The 7,872-nt window shown below is 39.4% G+C and overlaps 1 pseudogene; it reads right to left on the bottom strand.

The window, feature by feature from the left end:
• Nucleotides 1-3,050: 3,050 nt before the first annotated feature.
• On the bottom strand, nt 3,051-5,377 carry LOC135273439 (transcription initiation factor TFIID subunit 9-like; annotated as a pseudogene).
• Between the last annotated feature and the right edge of the window lie 2,495 nt (nt 5,378-7,872).

Here is a 7,872-nt window from a genome sequence, read left to right as displayed (position 1 = left end):
ACACTGCAGTCATGCTGTGAACTTCCTGCCTCAGCCCATCTGCAGGCAGAGAACATTCTACCAGGGTAGAGTCCAACAATGACATGTTCTTGCTGAAAATTAATTTCACAGGAGGTAATCCTCGGGCTATTGCGGAATGTAGAACATTGAACAGCACAACTGACCTGTCTGCTTCAAACAACCCACGCCACCGCAAAGAACACAACAAAAAGGTGAAGAGACATCTTGTTGGAACACTGCAGTCATGCTGTGAACTTCCTGCCTCAGCCCATCTGCAGGCAGAGAACATTCTACCAGGGTAGAGTCCAACAATGACATGTTCTTGCTGAAAATTAATTTCACAGGAGGTAATCCTCGGGCTATTGCGGAATGTAGAACATTGAACAGCACAACTGACCTGTCTGCTTCAAACAACCCACGCCACCGCAAAGAACACAACAAAAAGGTGAAGAGACATCTTGTTGGAACACTGCAGTCATGCTGTGAACTTCCTGCCTCAGCCCATCTGCAGGCAGAGAACATTCTACCAGGGTAGAGTCCAACAATGACATGTTCTTGCTGAAAATTAATTTCACAGGAGGTAATCCTCGGGCTATTGCGGAATGTAGAACATTGAACAGCACAACTGACCTGTCTGCTTCAAACAACCCACGCCACCGCAAAGAACACAACAAAAAGGTGAAGAGACATCTTGTTGGAACACTGCAGTCATGCTGTGAACTTCCTGCCTCAGCCCATCTGCAGGCAGAGAACATTCTACCAGGGTAGAGTCCAACAATGACATGTTCTTGCTGAAAATTAATTTCACAGGAGGTAATCCTCGGGCTATTGCGGAATGTAGAACATTGAACAGCACAACTGACCTGTCTGCTTCAAACAACCCACGCCACCGCAAAGAACACAACAAAAAGGTGAAGAGACATCTTGTTGGAACACTGCAGTCATGCTGTGAACTTCCTGCCTCAGCCCATCTGCAGGCAGAGAACATTCTACCAGGGTAGAGTCCAACAATGACATGTTCTTGCTGAAAATTAATTTCACAGGAGGTAATCCTCGGGCTATTGCGGAATGTAGAACATTGAACAGCACAACTGACCTGTCTGCTTCAAACAACCCACGCCACCGCAAAGAACACAACAAAAAGGTGAAGAGACATCTTGCTGGAACACTGCAGTCATGCTGTGAACTTCCTGCCTCAGCCCATCTGCAGGCAGAGAACATTCTACCAGGGTAGAGTCCAACAATGACATGTTCTTGCTGAAAATTAATTTCACAGGAGGTAATCCTCGGGCTATTGCGGAATGTAGAACATTGAACAGCACAACTGACCTGTCTGCTTCAAACAACCCACGCCACCGCAAAGAACACAACAAAAAGGTGAAGAGACATCTTGCTGGAACACTGCAGTCATGCTGTGAACTTCCTGCCTCAGCCCATCTGCAGGCAGAGAACATTCTACCAGGGTAGAGTCCAACAATGACATGTTCTTGCTGAAAATTAATTTCACAGGAGGTAATCCTCGGGCTATTGCGGAATGTAGAACATTGAACAGCACAACTGACCTGTCTGCTTCAAACAACCCACGCCACCGCAAAGAACACAACAAAAAGGTGAAGAGACATCTTGTTGGAACACTGCAGTCATGCTGTGAACTTCCTGCCTCAGCCCATCTGCAGGCAGAGAAGGGCCAGTGTCTTCAACCTCCCCATTATTGTGATACTAGGATGTTCCCTTGGTTAAGGAGGGGGTCTATCAGCTCCGTCCCTTTTAAAGACAATAGACTGCCTCCTTAACCAAGGGCCAGTGTCTTCATCCTCCCCATTATTGTGATACTAGAATGTTCCCTTGCTTAAGGAGGGGCTCTATCAGCTCCGTCCCTTCTAAAGACCGTAGACCCCCTCCTTAACCAAGGGCCAGTGTCTTCATCCTCCCCATTATTGTGATACTAGGACGTTCCCTTGGTTCAGGAGGGGGTCTATTGTCTTTAAAAGGGATGGAGCTGATAGACCCCCTCCTTAACCAAGGGAACATTCTAGTATCACAATAATGGGGAGGATGAAGACACTCGCCCTTGGTTAGGAGGGGGTCTATTGTCTTTAAAAGGGACAGAGCTGATAGACCCCCTCCTTAACCAAGGGAACATTCTAGTATCACAATAATGGGGAGGATGAAGAAACTGGCCCTTGTTTAAGGAGGGGGGTCTATTGTCTTTAAAAGGGACAGAGCTGATAGACCCCTCCTTAACCAAGGGAACGTCCTAGTATCACAATAATGGGGATGATGAAGACACTGGCCCTTCTCTACCTGCAGATGGGCTGAGACAGGAAGCTCAGAGCATGACTCTGCAGTGTTCCTTGTAAAATGTTTAGGCCGAATTACGAGGACCTTTTCAGATGAGTTCAGAGTGCGGAACCCAAAATGTCTCTTCACCTTTTTATGAAGACACCTTATTTATAATTTGAAAGTGGGTTGAAACAGCTTGAATATCCTCCATTTTAACAATCTCCCTCTCAAAATGTCTCTTCACCTTTTTATGAAGACACCTTATTTATAATTTGAAAGTGGGTTGAAACAGCTTGAATATCCTGCATTTTAGCAATCTCCCTCTCAAAATGTCTCTTCACCTTTTTATGAAGACACCTTATTTATAATTTGAAAGTGGGTTGAAACAGCTTGAATATCCTGCATTTTAACAATCTCCCTCTTAAAATGTCTCTTCACCTTTTTATGAAGACACCTTATTTATAATTTGAAAGTGGGTTGAAACAGCTTGAATATCCTGTATTTTAACCATCTCCCTCTCAAAATATCTCTTCACCTTTTTATGAAGACACCTTATTTATAATTTGAAAGTGGGTTGAAACAGCTTGAATATCCTGTATTTTAACCATCTCCCTCTCAAAATGTCTCTTCACCTTTTTATGAAGACACCTTATTTATAATTTGAAAGTGGGTTGAAACAGCTTGAATATCCTGTATTTTAACAATCTCCCTCTGAGCATTTTATCATCAATTAATCACCCCTGCCTGGGTCAGTTAATATATTTCTGTTTTTACATTGGAAATTTTCTATCTCAAAATTTTACTATGTACTTGTTCTTGCTGGCATGCTTTGTGAAAAAAAAATAAATATTCCCTGCTCAAATTTTAACTTTCGTCCAGAATTAATTTTATTTATTTATTTATTTATTCATTTTCTCAATTACTGAATGACAACTTTATTTTTCTTACACTTTTAAGGCTGAACCTTCATTTAAATTGAAAAGTATGGTAATTGTATTTACTCATTAAATATTATTAAAGTTTTCTAAAACACAACTTGAAAACATCCAGCATGCATGTTTAATATCAGTACAATAAATTCAAGATGAAGTACACGCTACATGCAGCAAAGCTAGATTACAAATTATCATAGTTGTGGTCGTCATCATCATCATCATCTTCATGTTTTCTTTTCAATGCATTTGATGATTCATTGGCAGTATTTTGTGATGACACCATATTAGTGGTAATAAGAATGTTTCTGGGCCCAATTAATGATGGATTAATGAGAACATTCTGAACTGCTGAAGTTGCAGGAATTGAAGATTTTACAGCTGGAGACTGCGATGTAGGCATCTGTACTGTAAACCTTTGTCCCGTGAGGGACATGGGAGTCCCCACTTTAGTTGAAACAGACATGGTCTGTGGGGTTGGTGTGCCTAGTGTGGGAGTACTTGGTCTGCTAGTAACCGAACCAACACTTAACCGTGGGACTGTTATTCTTCCTGCAGAAGTTGATGCCTTTTTCTGTAAAGATTTCAGCCTATAGTTTGGAGCTGTTAAGCAATACCTATCAGGTGGCAACCTAGGACCTGAATATGGCTTGATTAATGGCAAAGGCGTTTGATTTCTTTGCCTTGCGATATCTAATACAAATTTCTTGGGGGAGGAGAGGTGAAAGACTGGTCAGCGCGGCACCGGATTGCCAATCGCACATCATCTGCATCAACGGTAGCTTTCTTAGCGTGGCTTGAATCAATTTTTGCATCATCTAGAATTGTGGTCACATATCGGAAGGCAAACTCCAACATCTGATTTATAACTCTTGGCTCATATTCTGTAATCCCCATATCCTTCAGGATTTGTGCCATCATCTGTGCATCTTTCGGCATGCTCTTGGGAGAAGCCATCTTGCCAGACTCCATGATATCTGATGATCAGACTTCTCGAGCTAAATCACCCACATTAATGTATTTCAGTCCGGATTTTGATGCAAGTTCTTTGCCTAGTGTGGTTTTTCCAACCCCTGGTGTACCGGTGAGCAGGATGTTCGGAAGCAACATGGTCCTCACTGCGACTGCTCCGATCACCTCGCTCAAGCGCCCTTTGCGCTACGGGGAGGACCAGAATTAATTTTAATTTGTTTTTGCTGGCATTCTGCTGTGATAAAGAATATCCTCTGCCCCAAATTGAACTTTTATCCAAAATTAATTTTAGTTTATTAGTTAAAATGGTCAAGTTTTGAATCTCATTAAAATTTTTTTGTCTATCACTCTGGACTACTGGATTTTTTACATACAGTGTTTTAAGCTTTTATTGTTATGATTGGTTTTGGCAGATAAGAATATAGATTAACAAAAACATTCTTATTTCCCTGTTTACATTCTAAGCTCTTCCATATTTAGTCTCTATTTACCATATGTGGTAGATTGTATTTACTCTATTTCTTTGTTGATGTTATATGTTTTCTTTTTGTATTTGTGTGTATGTGTGTGCCTTTTGTTTGCTGTTTAGGAAGGGTTGTATAGCTCCTGTTTAACATTGCACTAAAAAGCTTTTGACATCACTAATCCCCTTTTAACTTGATACACTTCTACTATTTGGTTTATGAGTTTTAAATTACATCTTTCAATTTCAAAATTGTACCACTATGACAATCAAAGACATTATTTTCCTCTTCTCTAACCTCTTTACCTGCCATTTCTTATTTGTTATTTCAACCCAAACATAAAGTGACAGCCTTTGTGCCCCACCTGTCCCCACCTTGGTTTTTGGTTTAGATCTACAATTAAATACATCGAAGCACATGCTGTTCAAAAGTGTATCCAAAGCATCACTTGCTGAGTGGAATTTATCCTTAACAGAGGCCTCATGAGGGAATCAGGTCTCGCTGAGTTTTGCGTGCTTAATGAACTTTCCCCACTGTCTTGATACATAGATAGGATCACTGGATAAGGTACTTGCCCAAAATGTATTTTTCTTGTGATTTTAGGAAATATTGTTTGGCTTTGGGGAACAGGCATGTGTGTTCTCATACTGGGATTCCATTTTGTTCTACCAGGACCTTTAATTTCTACCAGTTACTTCATTCATTCTCTTCACCACAAGTCTCCTTCCTTTGACCAGGCCTCCCCATCTCCCAGCAATTCTGCCCTTCGAAGATTGGCCCCTCTGGCCCTCTGCACCGTGAAGCCCCTGCCTTTCAATTCCCCAGTAGCAGGGTTCTGATCCACCAGGTCTCAGCCATGTTCTGTGTTTCTCCACACTCAAATTTTTACCACTATGACACACGTGTATATATATACATGTGTGATTTTTAATTTGTATATATATACACATGTGTATTTAAATTGTAGATCTAAATTAAACATATACATATGTGTGTATATATATATATATTTTTAATTATCTTTGCATATACATAATCTTAGGGGTGGAACCAAAGTATAAACACAAAATTCATTTAAGTTTTATATATGCCTTAAACACACAGCCTGAAGCTAATTTTATGCAATATTTTAAATAATTTTGTGCATGAAACAAAGTTTGTGTGCATTGAATCTTCCACTTATGGCATCATATTGGCACTCAAAAAGTTTCAGATTTTGAAGCATTTTTGATTCAGCTTTTCAGATTAGGGATACTCAACTTATACACTTAAATCTCTGGACCATAAAATCATGAGTATTTTTTCCTCTGCGATCACCTATACTCGCTATATGATAAATATGTGCCAGTTTCATAATCAGAAATGAAATTACAAAGATAATTTAAAAATAGAAAAGAGATTGGTATGGAGATAATTTTAAGGTTTCTGAACAAATCATTCTAATATAACCCAGTTAACTAATGTAGCTTTTTTTCTTAAGATTAATTGCCTTAGACAGCATGTAATCAGAATAAAAATGTTAGAATAAAATAGGTGTATTTTAATCTATTTTTAAAAACTTACTAATTTTATAATAGTTGATTTTCCTAGTCACCACTGCTTTCACAAATAACCTCTGTTCTAGGGGGAGCATGGTAATATTTCAATGCAAGAAAAGTGTTGTTTACAATGCTGTTCATTGACTCATCCTGTCAGGTCGCAAAAGGCTACCAGGACGTTTACGAAGGATGCTTTGTGGGTAGCAGGAAGTTCTGAGGTTTAACAAATAAATTTGGCTAAATAAAACTCTGACAGGTGCAGTTGGTAGCCAGTACTCCAATTCATTCATGTGCAATTTTGATTACTGTAGCCAAGTCATAATTAGGTTGGTAATGATTTAATAATCCAAATAATTTTTTAGATTCAGTGATACACATGAAGAACAATGGTCTTCATTTTCTACTTTTATTTTTGGTAGCACTGCTAATGTTTTTAGACCAACATACCTTTTCTAAAATTAAAAAAAATATTGTTTTAGAGTTGATGTCTCACTCTGTCACCCAGGCTAGAATGCAGACGTGAGATCATAACTCACCTCAGCCTCAAACTCCTGGGCTCAAGTGATCCTATCACCTCAGCCTCCTGAGTAGCTGGGACTACCAGGCATATGCCATCAAATCTGGCCAACTTATGCTTATTTTTAAACATTGTTTCTTAAGAGAAGACATAATGGCATTTAGTGTGATAGTGTATTCTAAACAATTTATGATTTATGGTCCCCAAACAAATATTATTATTTCCAGTATAATTCTTTCTACAGAAGAATGGGAACAATAAAGTATTGCTCTCTTCCTCCAATATTAATATTTTTGAGTTAATATACTGCCTTAAAGTGTAGAGTATGTATCTCATGATTCTTTCAACATACCTTGGAGGAAGGCAGAGCAGGGATTATTAATTTGGTCTTGCACATAAAGAAACTGGAACTTAAGAGATTTTCAGTTAATTTGCTGGAAGTTGAAGATGTCTAAGAGAAGGAAATGTGAACTAAGATGATATTTAGAAAGGACAAAGTGATTGGAACCAGACAAACATGGATATGAGTCATGATTCTGTCATTTGGGAAAGTCACTCAATCTCTCTGATAATCAGTTTTCACTTATGTACAAAAGGTATTAAGTCCAACTTTGCTGGATTGTTATAAGACTTAAATAGAAATAATATGTTCTGATTTGGGGTGCTTTCAGCCTTTTTGCACTGGTTTTTCCCATCTTTGTGGATTTATCCACCTGTCGTCTTTGTAATTGCTAACTTTCAGCTTGGGTCTCTGAGTGGATGTCCAGCTTGTTGGTGAAGAAGTTTTTTCTGTTTCTTAGTTTTCCTTCAGTGGACACCCGTCCCCCACAGAGCTGGACCTTCCCAGGTTCAGCTGTGCTTGCTGTGAAACTCTCAATCCTCAGCGTTTCCAATTACTAAGGTTAGAATGAAGGAAAAAATGTTAAGGGCAGCGAGAGAGAAAGGTCAGGTTAAACACAAAGGGAAGCCCATCAGATTAACAGTGGATCTCTCTGAAGAAACCCTACAAGCCAGAAGAGAGTGGAGGCCAATATTCAACATCCTTAAAGAAAAAAAATTTCCAATCCAGAATTCATATCCAGCCTAACTAAGCTTCATAAGCGAAGGAAAAATAAAATCCTTGACAGACAAGCAAATGCTGAGGGATTTTGTCACCACCAGGCCTG

This window comes from Aotus nancymaae, unplaced genomic scaffold (assembly GCF_030222135.1).
Source record: "Aotus nancymaae isolate 86718 unplaced genomic scaffold, 86718_ANA_hifiasm-v0.15.2.pri h1tg000007l, whole genome shotgun sequence".
NCBI classification, from domain to species: domain Eukaryota; kingdom Metazoa; phylum Chordata; class Mammalia; order Primates; family Aotidae; genus Aotus; species Aotus nancymaae.
The sequence above is the reverse complement of the archived record's forward strand: the minus strand, read 5'-3'. Positions and strand labels throughout refer to the sequence as shown.